Here is a 19,709-nt window from a genome sequence, read left to right on the forward strand (position 1 = left end):
TACTCGGACATTAAACTATAATGTAAAATGATAAATGATAATACAGTGTATCGTTGGTATATCTAATGAAATAAATAAAAAAAAAAAATAAGAAATCATTATTGGACTGTAAAAAAACGTTTTAACAGAAGGGCACAGATACCGCAAAAAATGAAACAAGATGACCTCGTAGTTGTTGTGATGCGAAGGTGTTTTATTTTAAATTAAGTATGGACTTACGTTGGTCAATAAATAAAGTGTCTTGAGATAATATTTTACATAACTTTCTATTCATATGTTGACTGTTACTAACAGAATACGATATGAAAAAATAAACCTTTTTTATCTTCAAGTAATTCTCATTCATATAAAGATTTTATAAGTATAATTTAAACGTCCTGTTGAATCCATATATCAATTATTAAGACCACGTTTAAGGAATTCACTGGTATAGGTAGGTTTAAGACCGACAAATCTGTACGAGTCTTTAGATCTTTGCAGATTTACATTGTACTAATATTGCAACTAATTACTGTAATAGGTTTTATATTTTTCAGTCTAAACCGGAAACACCTACTACTATATTTTTATTAGGTATAATTTACCGGAAAATACTAGTTTCACTTTAACGCTCGCATTCAACCGTCAACTATTGTCCTTGAAATAAAATAGATTTTAATGGATTCCTATTATTTTAAATTACTTTACTGTACCTATTGTCTTAAAATTATACCTCATAAAAATAATTGGATATGTACAATAAAGACATAAAAAGTTATAGGTTTACATTAGTTTTATAAAAAAAAAATAAGTTTAATCGTCATATCGCCCCATTACCGGCCCACTTCAGGGCACGGGTCTCCTCCCAGCAGGGCTAGCACAAAATACAAAGGGATATAATTAAGGCCGTAGTCCACCACGCTGGCCCAGTGCGTATTGGTGGAATGAATAAGTAAGTATACTGAGAATTACGTAATTAAAATTAAAGATTATTTTTGCTTGCTAGATATTATTTTTTTCTGCTTACATACAAACCTAATTAGCTTTTATTATATGTATAAACCATCTGTCAAACATCCTCTTAATACCTAACCACGAAGAGCACATAATAATTTGATTCGTGGTTTAGTATTATTTAGCAAACAAACAGACAGACGCGGAAAGTGAAGAGCGGTGGAGAAGATCACAGAAGTTTACACGCACAAGGTATGTGCAATTTGATAATTATAGCTCTACCAACGAAGAATTTTCTACATAAGTTTAGGTAATGAAGATAAATCATCAACAAAAAGTACAATAAACCCTCAAGTACGTAACTTTTCATGGAACGTGGTAAAAAGGTTTGTACCTTGATGACGCAGAGTACCTTCCAAACTCCGCAGGTTTATCGCAGCGGCCAGCGCACGCGACCGGGCGCCACTCGCGCGCGCACCGCGGACCAAGCCGCTTCGAATTTCGAACGTTACAAACGTCAACGTCAACGCCATTTTTAAATTTACTTTATGAAGTGCCAGTGCATTTGGAACTGAGGATTTTGTGCCAGTATTGTGTTCCTTTTTCAAAACAGGTTAGTATTTATATTTTAAGCTGTTTATTTTGCTCCTTCGGTGTTTCGCATTTAAGATTAGCGTGATAAAGAACCTTAAACGGTTTCATAAGCTTAAGGCGAGCTTTTCGACTTTAAAATAGCAATTTTGTAATCATAGTTCTAAAAGGTTGTGAATTTAATTTCACAAATAAAATAGGTATAATTGAATTTGATATAAATAGGAAAATTTAACAGGTTTATTTTTAACTATTAAATTGTCACTTTTATATAAAAGGAGCTTTTAATCTTATCTATGTCTTAATTTGAACTAAGAATTTAAAACGATAATGTGATAAATGATAAGTTAAAATTCAAAAGTGAAACTTCTTAAGAAAAGACTTCAACGAGTTCTTGTAACCGAATTCGTAAGCAGCGTTCCTTCAAAGGAATCGAAATGATTCTCAAAGTTATGCAATTAGTTTTGGACGTTTAAATACCTATAAATGATTGCTGGAAATACGGTGATATGAGTTTAAAGTTAAAGGTAAACTGTCTACCTAAAATAATAATAGGTAACTTATTAAAAATAATTGCATTCGTTTTAAGTAATTCATAATGACTCAAACAATTCAATAATACCTATTTTATATAAGAATTCTAAATTTTAACAATAGTTTTAAACCAAATGTAACTAGGTAAATAGGTACAATTTTATTTGATCAATTTATGTAATGATGATTACATGAAAATGTCGAATCGTTCGCATATGTCTGTAACCTATTGTTGCATTACGTTTTGACATTCACTTCATCAGAATTAGGTAGGTACCTACTGTGTATGTAGGATTTATGATTATATTTGTCTATTATTTCAGTAATAGATGTTCAGTAGTAGTTATTCAGTATAATGTATTGTCTTTGGTAAATAATAAAACCTATTTGGAAGCTATTTGCGGTAATTGTCTGGGAAACAGGCACCTGTTTATACGTGTAACCTGTCTAAGCACCTGTTATCAGCTAATCTGTGTAAAGCCAGAAGGAATAAATAATAACTACATGTAATAGAATTGCCCTATTTCTCTAATGGTAATAACGTTCAATAACGAATCACAAGTTCGATTTCCCGCATCAAGCGAAGCATTGAGAGTTATTGGTGTCTTGTGTAAAAGTATTCTAGATACAAGCACAGAGTTAGTAAATTACCACCATGGTCGATTGTCATTGCTATTGTTGACTAGACACGTTAAAGCCCGCCAACTTTCATCGTAGCAACATGGCGGGTTTTAACGTTAAATCTGTCTCCCAAGCAAGAGGAGGCCTGAGCCTAGCGGAGCCAACGTGTTCAATTTCTGATTTTTTGTTTCTATTTGCTCTAACTTCAATAATAAATTACATGACCTTGAAGCAATCTACCTTCTAAATTTCAATGTCTCTCGTATCAAAAGTAGGATTTTTATTTAACTTTCCGACTTTTCCATTTTACTTTTCTTGTTTTCTTGTAAAGGGTTAAAAAATAACACGCGTTATGTAATTTTCTGCGCAGTAAAATTCGATTCAGCCGTTCTAAATAAAGAAAAGAATTCAAAAAGATTGTTCAGATTAATGATATGTAGTCTTATAAGTAACATATTAAATCAATGACTAGTTATTTAAAAATTAGTCTATGTGACACTACAGTTTTATTATTCTGTATAGGTACTTAGATAGATACAGTATACAGAGGTACTGAACATATTGAATTTAAATATGTAGGTATAACCTAATGTATCTACCTGAACCGATCTAATCAAAATCAAATCAAACGCGGGATATAAAATCCGAAATGTCCGTTGTAAATATAAAATCCTTATAATTGAATACAAGTCTGTTATATTAATATTCAGATAAACTCGTTTTATAGCTCACGTCAAGGCATCATAGATAGGTACCTACTTAAAACTTCGAACATGTAGGTATGACTTATAAAAACTTTGTATTCTAATAGCTTGGTGCTGTATCAAACATTTGGATGACGCGTGTGCACAGTTTTCTCTGAATAGCTAAGTTATAATAGAATCCGCTAACCTTCATTGCAGCTGCGTGGGGGTTCTAAGTTCTATATTCCTTTATTCTGCTAGAGACGATAGCTCCTTATGGAGCATTAAGTAGACTAATCATGATCTTAAAAAAATCAAACACAATATCTTTTTCGAAACTTTACTATAAAGTTTCGGATAAGATATTGTGCTCTCCCTCACACGCAATGTAAGGATGATGTGATAATGGTAGGTGATAATGGTAACTTCGGGGTACTTAAGAGTTTCTTTTGAATACAGACATACACAGCATGGCCCAATATTATAATTATATAATTTATATATATTTACATTGATTATCATTTATTTTTTAATTGGTTTTCTTTAATATTAATGAACTGTTCCTCATTCTCCAATAGTCATTGGACTCTTCTTAAAGCCTTTTTCAAAAATTATGAAACACCCAAAGGAGTAGGCGAGAATGTAAAAAAAGCGATTTAGTATTATAGTATGGGAACTGCCTCTTCGAATCACTTTCAATATATGGCGTACGGAATTATAATTTTTTTCAAATAAACTATCGATGTGTTACAAATAAATCAATTTCTGGTTGTACGAAGTCAACAAAATCACTTTAAAAAGTAATTAAGATATCACTTGCTTTAACGCTGAAGGAAAACAACGTGAGGAAATCTGTATGTCTGAGAGTTCTACTTATTGTTCTCAAAGGTGCGTGGAGTCCACCAATCCGCAATGGGCCAGCGTGGTGGACTAAGGCCTTAACCCCTTCTCATTGTAGGAGGAGACCCGTGCTTTGTAGTGGGCCGGTGATGGGTTGATGTGATGATGATGATGATGTTTATTTAAGCCCTAATCATTATTTATAATATTATTTGCTTTTGCCCGCTTTCTTCGTTTATTACGGTTTCTTACAAACCCCGTGGTAACAATTTGTTTTCCTTTCTACTAACTCTATGCCAAAAATCGAGTTGATTGGTTGCTTAGTTAGAGCGTAACGGGAGGACAAACCAGCAAACACACTTTCGCATTTATAATATTAGTAAGTATAACCGCCATGTATTCAAGACGGACTTCATCAATACTGCAATCATGTTTCAAATAAATCCAACAATTAACAAACTTAACAATTGTATAAATATAAATAATAACCACTTTGGGGGTGGAAATTTTGTAATACATGATATATCCTGATACATTTATTTTACATATTTAATTGTTAACTAAATACCAAGTTCTATTAATATAACTTAAGAAATGACGAAGTCTCATGGGACGGCTAAACCGAATTGAATGATTTTTCGGTATGCGTTTGGGTGGCACCCTGGATGGTTTAGATTATTTATATATTTTATTATTACGTATATTTATTTAAATTTTGTATGGATTTGTATCTTTATTAAAAAAAATTGTATTTATGTAGTATAAATTTAAACAATCTTGGCACTATCCCGCTTGCTGCAATAAGGCCGCCTTTGCATGTCTACCTTGTTTACTGTATACTCTTTTCTGTTTCTTTTCCTGTATGTTATACGTGCAATAAAGTGTTTCTTCTATTGTTTTATTAGTTTACTTTTCATCATCATCATCATCATCGACCAATGCTGGTCATCTTTTCCAGGATTCACGGCTCGACTTGCATTTCTTTATCGTTTTCAATTATTTTTTAAGAAACAATAATAAGATCAGTCTTTAGTAAAAATTCTACCTTATCGTTGCTTCGATCATATATCGCCACACTGTAGATATTTACGTAATATTTACTCATTTACTTGTCGATTATAAGTGTAAAACGTGAGCTATCAGCGTAGTATTTAAAAACATCGCTCATACTCTTACGTTATTTCGCTGTACATGATTGCATTATTTACTAACGATTAAATAACGTTAAGGTTATCAACGTCACAAAGCATTCTTCTTTTTCCGGCAAATAAATATTACAATATATTTAGAATTAATTAATTATTGCTGCACCGATAAAATATTCCGTATAACAGCCGGGATACCTTCTTATATTATTTTTTAATCTCTACTGATACTAATACTAATAATAAAGCTGAGGGATTTGGTTTTTTGTTTGTTTGTTTAAACGCGAAAATCTCCGTAACTACCTATCTGGTTAAAAAAAAATTGTATTGTATAGGTTATATAGCTTTGCTTCCTTAATAAGACAAGTTAGAAAAAAGAACACTATTGATAATCCGAGTCTGCTGTTTTTATCACCCGACGATAGGCTATAAGACTTATAAAAGGTCAATAGAAGGAGGATTTAAAAAAAACAGTTTAAATGACATACCTTAACTTGATAAGAATAAGGATTATAATTCTGAAACAAAACTTCAACAATATCGAAATATATCCGACGAAAATTCACGTGAGTTCATCTGTCTATTAAACAGTAAAAATCTAGTCACTATAGTTTAAATTCTTAAATATCAAAATAATATATAATAATAATTACTAGTCCGGTTAAATTTGGACATACTTCGAGAAACTACCTAGTTATTACCATAAACTTGCAAAAGAGCATATCCACAAAGCAAAAAAAGTGAAAACAGATATTTTTTAAATATTTAACTGTCATGATTAGTGCTATTCGTTTGTAACCCTTAATATTAAATAACATTTAAATAACGCTTAAAATGGTTTACCATCCCCGAAGAGTGTGAAATCACGCTACACCTTAAAGCGATTTCTCTGGAAAGGATCTACGTGATAAATAAAGACACTAATATTTTTAGAACACTGAAATATGTACTATTGATAAATTTAAATTAGTCAGTTTTTTGGTTTCAAATATTGGCTCCTCTGGGGTGCCACCCGCCATGCACAAAAGTTACCTTTCATAATTATTGTTTCTATTGAAAAGGTTTACAACATCTGAAATGTCTTTTTTCACGCTATATCTTGAAACTAATACTAGTATCGTAATCTACGTGACAAATAAGGAAACTTTCATTTAGGGCTAGCCTCTGAATAAAGCTTTTTTAGCGGAGTTTTACAGGAAAACATTTTGGCTCCTCTCGGGCGCCACCCGCCATACACAAAAGATACACATGGCGCCTCTGCGGAGCCATCCGCATTGAATCGGTTAAAGTATAATGGCTTAAAGAAGTAGGTAGTTTAAATTCTTACTTCGATTATTTGTTTTGGTTCTATGTTTTTAATATGGTAAAACTTTTTTAAATTAAAGTAATGGCTCACATTTGCGTTAAGAATATAATTAATCTGAGAAAATCCATATTTTTTGTTTCTACTATTGTATTGTATTGTATAGCATCATATTAAATTCTCTTTTTTTCAAAGCGAGATTTCCCACAAAAATAAAAACAGGTTTACAGTTCAAGCCACTCCTGACCTTGTGTGATTCTTTGGGGCCGTTTTGGGATAAAATAAATTATTATCATTACCTTTAAAACTTAGGCTTTTCGATACCTAATACGAATTCAGTTCGGCAGAGGTTATGGCACCCAATTAAAAATGGAATTTAAACGTACCTAGGTACGTTTTTATTTGAATCATTCTGACGTGGACGTAAATATGGCACAGATAAAAGAATCGTATAGTAAGACTCGATATGTTAGAAGATAAGAGAAATAAGATTTCTATATGTACCTACTTACAATTCCTTTTTAAGGGCGTTATGGCTTATTGAAGTAACTGAAAGGTAAAACTAATTACTTACTTAAGCTTTACCTATTCTTCCTACCTCTAAAGCACATTAAGTTTTTACCGGATTTTACAGGAAATATTTTTAATTGCATTAATAATTTCGGTAGAGATGCGATTTCCAAATCCAGCCTGTTCCAAAATTGTTTTATTCATTTAAATTTACATATAGACCTGTGATGACAGTCATTTGTGAGTTTCTTACCTTAGTCCGCCAACCCACACTAGGGTAGATTTGTGGGTCTAAGCTGTAACTCCTTTCTCTCCTATGTTCAGCTGTAGCCAAAATACTCTGTTGTGCTCATCATTTTCATTTCTTTAAGATATTGATTACTTTATTTAGCACCTTTTAATACACCCCAAAAATTCAGATCTTCGAAAACTCTCATATTTGTATCAACGACAAATACGTCTATAGTGTCAATCAGTTCATTTAGTAGCGCAACATTTTATATATTTCCACCGACCTAACACTTCAATCATTTTCGATCGTCAAAACTTATATAGACACAAGTTTTGTGGTTTCTAAAGGAAGGCAATTTAATTACCCACTTATTTTCCAAGAAATAGAACAGCTGTGGAAAAAATATTTTAAATAGCTCATTCATTACTAGATCTGACTCACCCTTTAAAATTGTTTTCCTGTATCGATAAAACAAAAACGTAGAGTCTAGCAACGATAATAAACCTCAGACAATTCCTAATTTAGAGTGGTGATCTAAATTAAGAAATCTTGCCTTTCACATTGTTCTATTTCTTGTGTATTTTGCACTACATTGAATAGTTTTTATTATTGTTATTACAATGTGCTTAGTGCAGTCTATTAAACATTTTTCTAAAAAACTACACTTTTTTATGCTTAGATTGAACAATCTATTCTTACTAAAAAAAATTATAGTAGATTGTATAACAAGTGCAAAACAAGCCATTTTCTCTGAAACGTTTATATCTGAGCACAAAAGGGACATTTGATTTTGTCGACCTCCCCGACCCAGTGGCATAGCTGTCGGCATATAGCTGGAAAGTCCGGGTTCTATCTCCAGCAAGAACAATTTGGGTATTTATCTTTTTTGTTTTATGTCTAGGCTTCGGCCTTCGCTAGTTACCACCCTATTTGCAAAGATATGCTGCTAAGCAATTTAGCGATCCGATACGAGCCAGCTACCATCTTAGACTGCAGTCTATTCTACACTGCACTGCAGTATATAGTTGTCGTCTCTCTAGTAATGCTCGAGAGTGAGTGTACCGCCAGGTGAGATTACAGTCTAGGGCTAACTTGTAGTAGAATAATAATATAAATCAGTTTTGGTACATTTACATTTATTAGTATAAACAACAAAACAACTATTTGATTGAAATTATAGAAATTGCGAATCTTTAAAAAGAAAGGCGGAGCGAGATATTTAAACAAAAAATTTATTACCTTTTTTTATTTCAGTATCTCGCTAAAGGACTAACTAAGTATTTCCAGAAAAGTGTCAGACGTTTTCAAGTGCTTTATTTATGTACCGATGCTAAAGTAATCATCAATCAATTGTCGGTAAATTAAATCTAAATTTCAATTTGTAAATTACCTTTTTCAAATCCAAAAAGCACTTACAAAACTAAACGAAAAAATAAAACGATTGGTGCAAATAATAAATTATACATTCATCGGATTTCGTTTCTTTTTATCGGTTGCTTAGAGGTCGTTGTGTCCCTTAAGTTTTATTTACTAACATTGCATTTGATAAAATGAAAACTTTCAATGCAAGAAAGGAACAGAGTATAGGGGTGTCATGTGGTAGAGTAAGACAGAAACACGCATGTTTTGGTTGGTAGGAGTGGTGCAGTATGCGTTTTTGCCGCGGCATTCTGCACCTTCGATGTTGTCCCAAGTTATTAGCAGTAAGAAATATAAGAAAGGATGTAAAGGTTAGCGATTATAATCCTTCAGAAATACCTACACTTTAAACTAACTGTTTACTAAACTGAAAGATCAATGGAACTCCCTGAAATAGAATCAATATAGAATTGAAGATGTAATCGCCTATCTCCAAATCGATATTTTTATTTAAGCAGAATGTTCTATTGACGAATGCACCGTGAATAATAGTATGTCTATTCGCAAAACGTTCCAGAGCTGTGCAAGATTGTAGCACGTGCCTTTTGCGTCTAACCTACGCTGCGCGCATTATCAACAAAAATCATATTTGAGGCATCCACGAGCATGAGCCCCTGCGCACGCGCACGAAACGTGCGTGCGGCGATTGAAAAGGCTATAGACATGTCACACATAATCCCATTGCCGTACTCACTCATTATGATTTTTAATACTTACATATGAACGTATAAACACAATATTTATAACCACGATTTGTATATGTGAGCAAGTGTGAATGTGCTTTAATTAATATTCAGACACCGCGGTACGTAATAAAAATTATTATGTCTTGTTTAAAGTGTCTTATTGACAAAAAAGGGCATATTATGATAATTTCGGCATCGGTGGTATGAGGCCCGATTGCCTGAGAGATGCGGGTTCAAATCCTATTGATTCCGAAAATTGTATTAGAAATTTAAATTTATATACTTACGTACCTGTACGTACCTGTACAGACTTGAAGATCGTATGTTTTCAAAGAGAATCCAAATCGCCTCCGCTTATAAATTAATCATGAACGTTAGACAAAAGCGCCCGCTTGTTGGCCTTCGAGCGACCGGTCCCCACTTACTTTCGCGTGCACCCACAAGCTATTTCGGCCAACGCTCGCTAAACTGCAAGCACTATTAACTTTACTAATGAATTGAGCGATTGCTAAACTGATTTTTTGCTATAAGAATTCCTTAATATCAGAATTAACAGCAGTGTCTAAAACACCTTGCGTTTTATTCAAAAGGTACATTATTACATAGTTCTACGATAATTTTATGTAAAAATAAAAAGTAATAAAAATATTGGGATATCTAGACTGCGCAACAAACGTTATCACAATCCAAATTTTTTAGATAAAATATTAAATTTAGTAGTGCTATCTTTTTTTCTACTCTTTTTTTCTTGATAAGAATAACTCTACTAATTTCATTTTTCGATCTGGAGATTTTGGATTAGATTAATTAATTATTATTTCAAAAAAAAAATTTTTATGATCAGCTGTTGCATAATTTTTTAAAAGTACTCGCACATTCCATTTTTTGCCCATTACATAAACGGCATTCCAGAGTTATTTTTCTCTGCGACCCATTGTGCGACGCCTGTAATGTGCATTAAGCTAGTGAGATATTATTACCAATTTCCTTACATGCAATGATCTGATATGCCGCAAAGTCCGCGTGGAAATTTTTGCTTCCGAGACTAATGTATTGGTAGGGGATAAAAATATCATTTAATATGTTACGCATGTTCTAGACACACTGGTTTAAGTAGAGGGGTTTAGTCAGTTGGTCAATCAATCTTTTAGTGAGACAGAGTTGAATTATTCAAAAACATAAAAATTTACAGATACTGCAATAAAACTATTCTTATGTTGACTATAACTTAACTTGATAGTCAAGTCTAGACTAATATCTTTATCTGTACCCCTTCTAGGCGGTCTAAGAAAACAGACCTAATCGTTCATTAGCATTATAAGTAAGCTCTCTAAGTCAATATGTATGAAGTGCCAGCTCACGAGTAGCCAACACGTGCAATCTTTACACAAGCAATCATGGCGGACTGCTAAAATCATAAAGTGGCAAAATAATTACACATTGCTAAAAACGTCATTACGCATCGCTGTAGAATTTACATATTCGATATCATATTATTGTTTAATAATAATGTATTGAACAGTTTGTATATTGAATTTGCGTTTCATTATAAATCCAATATTACTTTAAGGCGCGGTTTATGTAAAAACGGTGACGATGAAGACTTTACTTTACTTTGACAGAATGTTTACTTGGACAGAATCTTTGCTTTGACAGAATCTTTGCATGGCTATATTACGCGATTTCTGAGCTTACCCGGGCGGGCCCTGTGACTGTGGTAAGGACCCATCCTTACCACAGTCACAGGGCCCGGCCGCTCGGTCTAAACCCTAGTCCAGAAGCCCACCTTATTCCAAATTACGTCGAGTCGTGTCGACGTCCGAGTCATCGCCGGAAATACCTTGGGATCGAATCCCCCCTTCCCCTCGATGTCACCAAGCTCTGGGGTTCTTCTCGTGAAGAGCTTTCGCGCTAACCCTATCACCCCGGTGACGATGTTACAACCGTTGATGTGGTTACCAGATGGCATATTCCACATATGAAATAATTCTAAATAAACCCTTTGCAACTGCGGTACAATAGAGAATTTTTATTTTTTTATTCTGGGTCATGAAGACAAAACATTTAACAAATCAGCATAACGCAAATCGCCAAAGACAAATCGATCTCTAGAGCCAAATGTCAAACCACAGCCTAGTGAGGTCACCCACTTGAATTGTTGACCTACTGGCTTCCACATGCCACCTGATTACCGAAAACGTTTTACGTAATCAGTTACGAATGGAGCTTTGGAAAGTCAATTTACGTATTTACCTCTACTTACATTGGATTTTGTAATAAGTAATATTTAATATTTTTTCGGTGTTTCGAGTTGTTACGACGCATGTTACAAAAGTAAACTAAAAACAGATGATGCAGAAATATTATTAAAAAATATGTAAACTGAACTTTCTGCCAGCTATTCTTTAATGCAATGAATGAAAAAAAATATTAAAACAAACAGCACAGTACCTAATACTTACTAGTATGAAATAATTTGAATGGCAAGATTGAACAGCAATCTAGTGTTTTACATTTTAATATTTTTCCTTAACAAGTTGACATAAATCAGCATTAGTTATATCACTAGACAAGAACAGATAAAGTATTATCAAAAAAATAATAAATTTAGAATACAATACCCGTTGCTCACTTATAGTAAAAACTAAAAGACAAATATTTTTTGTTAATCGGATTTACCCATGGACCATTGGTTTTCTTCTTCTTTGTCGTAACACTCTGCCACTGTACTCTTCGTCGTGTTCATCACGGTGGGACATTGTTTGTGGCAGTTGTGACATTCGCCACTTCTCCCTATTTGCAGATAGTCTGGTACACTCATGCAAGGCACCTCCCACTGAAGATTTGATCTGATCGGTCCATCGCATGGGTGATCTATCGCGAGCGTTTTAGTGCCTTCTACCTTACCCTGCACGACCAGGCGTTCTATGGAGTTGTTGTCTCTCCGGGAGACGTGTCCGAAGAATTTCAATATGCGGCTGTGCGCTAATGTTGAAAGACGTTGCTTGATGTCGAGTTCTCGGATAATGGAAATATTAGTGCGAAATTCGTTCCATGAGACTCCAAGCATACGTCTTCAACACCACATCTCTAAAGCATCACTTTTCCTCTTTTCGACACCCGCAAATTCCACGTCTCCGCAGCGTATAAAAATATGGGGAAAACAAGTGTTTGTACAAGCCGGTTCTTAGTGGCCTTAGTAATGTTACGATTCCTCCATATTTTCTGGTTACCATTGGTTTTAAGAACTCTTAATTGCATGCAATAAGAACATTATGTTTTAATGGATCAATGGATACTTTTAATTTTATTAGTTAGGTTTATTTCAAAAAAACATACAATAATTTACTTACTGTTGCTCAATCACGGTGGCTACATAAGGCTACGTAAAATTATAGTGCAGGCGTATGTAACGACTTAAATCTTTATTAGACTACGCATATTTTATTAATATACTAGCTTCTGCCGCGACTTCGTCTGCATGGACTTCAGAATTGGGTCTAATGCTTCGCTCGTTAACAATTTTTAATCTTACCACGGGAACTTCTTGAGAGATCGGTATAGAAAGTGCATGTCCTTTTCTATAGCATAGGTGCTAGCATATCAAAGCGGTCTGACCGGCTTAGCTCGGAAACAATTTTCATTTTCCCTCGGGAACTACTTAAGGAATCGGGGTAAAAGGCAGCCTATGTTCATTTCCATGTCAAAGGCTACATTCATGCCCAATTTCAACTAAATTCGTTATGCCGTTTTAGCGTGATTGAGTTACAAACGATTAGATTTATAACATTACTAGCGTACCCAGCCGTATTGTTAGTAGGATCATCACCGTTCGGGTAGACCTCTTCCAATAAATTTTAGAGCATAGATCTACAACGCTACTTGATTGCGGGTCTCAAACGATAATTATGAAAGAATCGTAACCGAGACCAAAGGGTTAACATGCTCTCAGAAGAACCGGGGTGGACAATCCTACTCCCCGGAGTTACAAGTTTCTCAAACAGCATGTAATTCATTAATAAGATTTTATTTTATTTTATATACTATGATGTATACGTAGGTGCGAGTAACACCTTTCAAAAAGGCCAAAACATTGTTAAGTGGTGTATAACTTCGAGTATAAACTCAAACAAACTGGTGTGGGTTTTCCAATAGAGTTAACAACGTGTGTACCCAACACGTTAGCTGTATGAGTTAGTACCTATGTTGATAGAGCGCTAATCCTTCGAGTTGCGACGACACGGTGAACACAAGTAGCCGATCACGATCATGTTACATCGCTAAGGTCACGTCACAATCGTTTTATTCAGTATATCACAGCCTTGCTTTTATTTTATAACACACTAGCGGTTGCCCGGACTTATTGCGCGTTTTTTCTCACTTTTTTAACAATCTTGCTAGAGCATTTTCTTTATGGAATACAAAATATGCTATAACTAACTATCCAATAAGGTTTTTCTATAGTTGTAAATGAAGATTCAAGCAGATAGCTGGAGCTATAAGCACGTCCTACAAATTCCGCCCTGTGACCTCAACTTGATGCGTAGGTGTTAAGACACATGTGCTTATAAACCGGCAGTGCTACTTTGCGGCAGAAATAAACAGGACGGTAGTACCTACTTCCCTGAACGAGCTCTATCACAAACAGCTACTACTAAAGTTAAAGTAGTTAACTTTCTATGAGTATTATGTAAGCTTATAATAGCACAAATATATATCATAAATATATATTATAGTATACATAAATTTATATCGGTATTTTTTTATTTATTATGTAAATGTAGGATGTAAATTTATTTTATTTTTTGTAACATACTTTATCCTCTTTCTACATTTTTATCGGCCTCGCACGCTCAGGTTGCCTTTTAAAGATCACTTTTAGTGATAAGGCTGCCTTTACACCCTAGCACTAAGTGCTATTACTGTTTTCGTTGTTTTTTCCTATTGTGTTGTGTTGCAATAAAGTTCTTCTATTCTATCTACTTGTTAAGGAGCCATTTAGTTTTTTATTCAGAAATTAATAGCCCCCAAAAAGTTTTCCGCGTGGTTTATATACAATCGGTATCAATCATTTAACATTTTAACATTAAAGTTTGCATCAAAGATCCAATGGGACAATAATTTACCGAGGATGGTGACAAAGATATTATTAGTAACATTTTAACTGGGTAATATCTAGTTAGCCTATTAAATTTCATATTTTCATACTCATTTTCTTTATTTTCAGATTTGTCAAGGTGCCATCCGTGACTGTGAGCGTGACTAGTGATCTTAACAAACATTACGAACAATCGATTGACATAAATTAATCGATTAACTGTTAAACGAATAACTAATCGAATACCCGGTCCTTATAAAATGTTTTTACACCATTACTGAGGCTGTGAAACTGTATTGCAGTGATTATTCTTCGAGAAACTAACGTGAAATTCTATAACTAAGTGAAGTGCAGCAAAATATCTTCTATTGGGCTGCGCTCATTACCTTGTTCGTTTCTTCTTGGTAAGTGGTTGTATATTGTTTAAATAGTTATTATGTAAAACAAAGGAGTAACGACCTTCCCGGCGCAGTGGTGAGCAATATAGAAAATGAGAAGGTGGAAGGTTCGATACTCGGCAGGAGCAACCTAGAAATGTATCAATTTCTGAAGGGGTAAAGTATAGGTCTAATATAACTGCCATTTTAGGAGATATTTATAGAAAAGAGAGATAAGATTGCAGTCAAAATGTATAGTAGTGAGGTTAAAAAAATACAGTAACCATAAACTGAACTGTTGAATTTTTTCTAAATACTAATGCGGCTACCGACAACTTTCTTTCTCCCGTAATCCCATCCCATAAAATCACAAACGTAACGAGTTATACCGTATTATGTACCTATTACTACAAGACTTTCAGTACATTAAGAACCAGCGTATTGGTAGTTATGACATTCAAACTTTTTTAATCCTCAAAATCCATATCCTTTGTCATCTTATATTAATAAGGCATTCGAGGTATCCAAGAAGGATTTAGTAAGTAATAAATTTAAGAATTAACGTTAGGAGAAAGTTAGTTTCTTTTGTATTTAGGAAAGAATATTGGTATTTAATAAAGCATTCTATCCTATTTTCCAATAAGTAACAAAAGTTTCGTTTCTTTCAGCAAAAAAACCACAGCAAACTTGAACAGCAGGTTAAATTCTTATTAAAACTATAGTCATATTTTTGATTATCTTATTTATCAATTAATTTTATATTTTGTTTAAAATAGGTTAAATATTTCTTATTTCTGGCAGATTATGAAATCCAATGCAATCACAAATATCTATTAAACATATAAATGCTGCATTTAGCCAGTGAGCTTACAAATATACCAGTAATATATCATCAATTCATATAACTAAGTATTAATCTACCCTTAAAATCTCTTACGAATATTGTTAACGAATATTAACATAAAATCAAAACAATTGGAATCGACATGCAAGCCGTATATTATGTTATTATAAGTAGACTCGCAATCGTAAAGTTAGTTTCAAGTATCGAAACACTATATCGTCAAAGCAAAATGAACCTAATGTTTTTTGTTCAAAGTTGCAAATTCTGTAATCCTGATTTTTATTTTACAATAGTGCTTGCTGTCGAAGTGTGGACAAATTTAACCTTTAAAACTAGGTAAATAAATTCTGTATTACTCGGTTTTCTGTTTCGATTAGGAACGTACATATCTTAAACTATCCTCCGTTTAAGATTTGTACGTTCCTAATAGTCCCACTATTAGGAACGTACAAATTATGTAAAAACCTTAATATTATGAAATGGAAAAAATAGCCCACTATTCGCGTTGTCATAATAATAATCGTATAAGCTTTAATTATTTTTGACAAGTGTCGTAGGAAATGAAACTAGTTTTCAGAGCCGCCATTACGTTGAAGCTGTTCCGGTCTCCGATGATCTTGCCCTTGTAGTATCATCAAGGCCAAGGACTTAGCTTGTTCACACTATTTTATTTTGAGGAATCAGCCGTAACGGTTTTTTTATTTTTTTATTAATTATAAATATTACAACGGTCAATTGCACTTGTTATGCGCCATAAGTTTAATGATTGCTTCAAATAATTGAGAGTAACCTTCAAAAGTTTATAACAATAGCCAACTAAAATACCTACATTAATGTTATTTTAAAAACTTAGAACTAGCTTTCTCACATTTCATAATGTACGTAAGGTTACGTATTATTTTCAAAATGTAGTGTCCGATAATGTAGTTAGTTAAAAGAAACCGCAGCTCTTTTATAAAAAATAAATTCATGAAAGCTGGTTAGCCCAAACAAGTACAAGACGAGTATAATCACCGTATGCTTAATAACCAAGTATTCACGAGTTTCTCTTAGTTAAAAGTAAGTTAGTAATTCATCATGTCATATCAACCCATTACTGGCCCTCTACAGGGCTCGGGTCTCCTACCACAATGAGAAGGGGTTAAGGCCGTTGTGCACAACGCTGGCCCGAATTGAACGAATCCACAAACCTTTGCAAAAATTATGTAGAACTCGCAGGCATGCAGGTTTCCTCACGACTTTTTTCTTCACCGCTGAAGCAAGTGATATTTTAAGTGCTTAAAAACGTACATAAGTTAGAATAGTTAGAGGCGCGTGCTGGGATTCGAGCTAGTTTATTATTAAATAACTTGAAGAATTATAATCAAACTTGATTACTGCTGCGGACCGGCCTCCTACTTTTTTTTTAGGATTCAACTATATCAGAAAAAACAAAATACTCTATTAAAACTAAGTATGTAACTCAGTCACATTAATTGACTATCTCAGTAGGTACTTAGTTTCGCATATTCTTTGCATATCCAAATCAGGTTATACGCCAAAAAAATAAATATTCTGTACATCCGCTATTAGCTGTCATAGTCAGGCATTGGTTGTATATAGCCTTGAAAGGCCAAGGACATTCGCAGGCAATTCACAGGCAATTTTATTGTCACGCGGCGTGCGTTGGAAAATCATCCCCGCACTGTTGTGCTGTCATTTATCATGCACAATAGGCTTCGAGGCAGTTTTACTCCGCTATTAAATACTTTTTGCTAACTTTATTACCTTCCTTCTCGGTTATATGGATTACATGTAAAGGAATTGGATTTAAGAAGATCTATAGATCAATAGGTTAGCTAGACTAAACGATTACGGAAAGTTATTTCTAACTAGATGTTGCTTCCGTTCTTCCTCCGCGTTTATTACGGTTTCTTCAAATCCCGTGGGAACCGTTTCTTTTCCTGGGATAGAAAATAGTTTATGTTACTCTCCGTCCTTTCAACTAACCCTTTGCCAAAAGTCATGTCGTATTGTTGCTTAGTTAGGGCGTTCAGGAAGAACCTACAAACAAACATGTTTTCGCATTTATAATATTAAGTAAGTATTTAAATTTTATACTTAAAATAGTTACTTTCTAAATAAAATTATAAAAAAAAAGTATTCAAAGTTTTATTTACGATTATTTATTATTATAATGAGATTTTATGATAAAGTTGCTGTCACTGCTTCTTTATTTATAGACCTGTCAATTGAGTTTCGTTCAGAAATTAGTGTTTGAATTAACACCCTTAAATCTACATTTAACTCTTGAAAGTATGCCCAAGCGGTTAAATCTTCAGACGTTATCAAATCTTTATTCCTTGTTTATAGTTAAGTTAGTTACTGATTTATTTGAGTATTATTCACTTTGTGATATAAAAAAATTCCTAATATAGTGCTCGTTTATGACCGATGTGAATAATAAAGTTAATATTTCTTTATAGACGCGTTTTGATGAAACAAACAGCCAATAAGAAACGCACAGACATTATACCTACATATACAAAAACATATATTCCCCAAGATCTCAGGTTTTGACCTGAGATTTCATGATGACTTCACGAGACTCTTCTCAGGATTAAAGCTTGGTATTGCAAATCTCGGGAGATCTCAGGATTTTTTAATTTTAATAAAATGCATATACTAATTTCGGCATAGAGAGTCGCAGGTTCGAATACTGTTGGTTCCGAAAAGTTATATATGCATTTTAAATTTATAAAATGGTTAATTCCTCCAAGTGTAGGTATAAACACTAATAAAAATTATAAAATTGCAGGTAACATTTGAAAGATCTCTGTAATAAAAAGTTAAACAATATTATCAAAATTAAGCTTAATTTGCTATCTATACTCCGCGAAAAGCAGGAGAATCTGTGTGGCGTAATTTATAATCGTCTAAGTTAATCTCTTAACAATTATTCATTGTAAAGTCAACATCTCCTGAGGATGCTCCGATTTCGGAGATAACGTACGTAACAGATCTTCGGCAATATACCCTATTGCCGAAGATCTGTTTGGTGTGGAGTATAAGGATTGAAGAAATTATAAATTACACCACACAGATTCTCCTGCTTTTCGCGTATAGCAAATTAAGCTTAATTTTGCTAATATATCATGGATTTCCGCAAAGAACTCCTGCTTCTATCCAAGTTAAACAATCTTTAAAGTATCGTCCATTGGTTAAATATTGATCTATTATTATATAATATAGACATTGATTTATTAAATGCCCCACTTTTTTTATTTTCAATACGTATGTGAGAAAATTCCCAAACTGTAATAAGCTGCAGGATTTCTTATTGGAGATCAGCCTTTTTCAGATCTTTTGATTTTTTTCTGGTATCAATAAATAAGAGTGAAGACTCTTAGCAGAAGCTCAGAGTTTCCATCAGCACTTGAAATCTTTATAGTCACCGTTTGTCACAGTTAAAAAAGGCAAACTTGGTGGAAAATTACAGTATTTTTGTACAAGTACGCTCGAACTCCTTACACAACATGTCAATGTAATGATCAGTAAACAGATAACGTGGAAATATTTATGTTCTTGCATCTGTGGACCGCGGCAATACAGTACCGCGGTATGCAAATGTTTGAGATTAACTTCACTTTTCGCAGCTTTCGTTTTTACTTCTTCCGTGGTGATGCATACAGCGACATCGAAGTGATAATCATCATCGTTCTAACAAAAATAGTTGCTATAATGAGCATTTTCCTATGACCACGGCTACAAGGCATTTGGCCAAGGTGAGAGTAAAGCAGGCAGATTAAATAAATTTTGACGACCTCCATGGCGCAACGGTGAGCGCTGTGAATTTAAGTATGAGGTCCCGGGTTCGAATCCCGGGGCAATTTAATTTAGTGGGAGGCTTTGAC

General features: G+C 33.7%; 1 protein-coding gene across 1 annotated transcript in view; it reads left to right on the top strand.

Annotated features, from left to right (window-relative positions):
- The first annotated feature begins 1,389 nt into the window (after positions 1–1,389).
- The window catches only part of LOC120623472 (E3 ubiquitin-protein ligase lubel-like), a 79,904-nt gene continuing 61,584 nt past the window's right edge, over positions 1,390–19,709 (top strand). Inside the window, exons 1-2 of the mRNA XM_039889509.1 lie at positions 1,390–1,546; positions 14,725–14,999. The gene's annotated coding sequence lies outside the window, so the exon portion shown is untranslated. The remainder of the gene's footprint in view (positions 1,547–14,724; positions 15,000–19,709) is intronic.

The sequence above is a fragment of the Pararge aegeria genome, chromosome 4, assembly GCF_905163445.1.
Source record: "Pararge aegeria chromosome 4, ilParAegt1.1, whole genome shotgun sequence".
NCBI classification, from domain to species: domain Eukaryota; kingdom Metazoa; phylum Arthropoda; class Insecta; order Lepidoptera; family Nymphalidae; genus Pararge; species Pararge aegeria.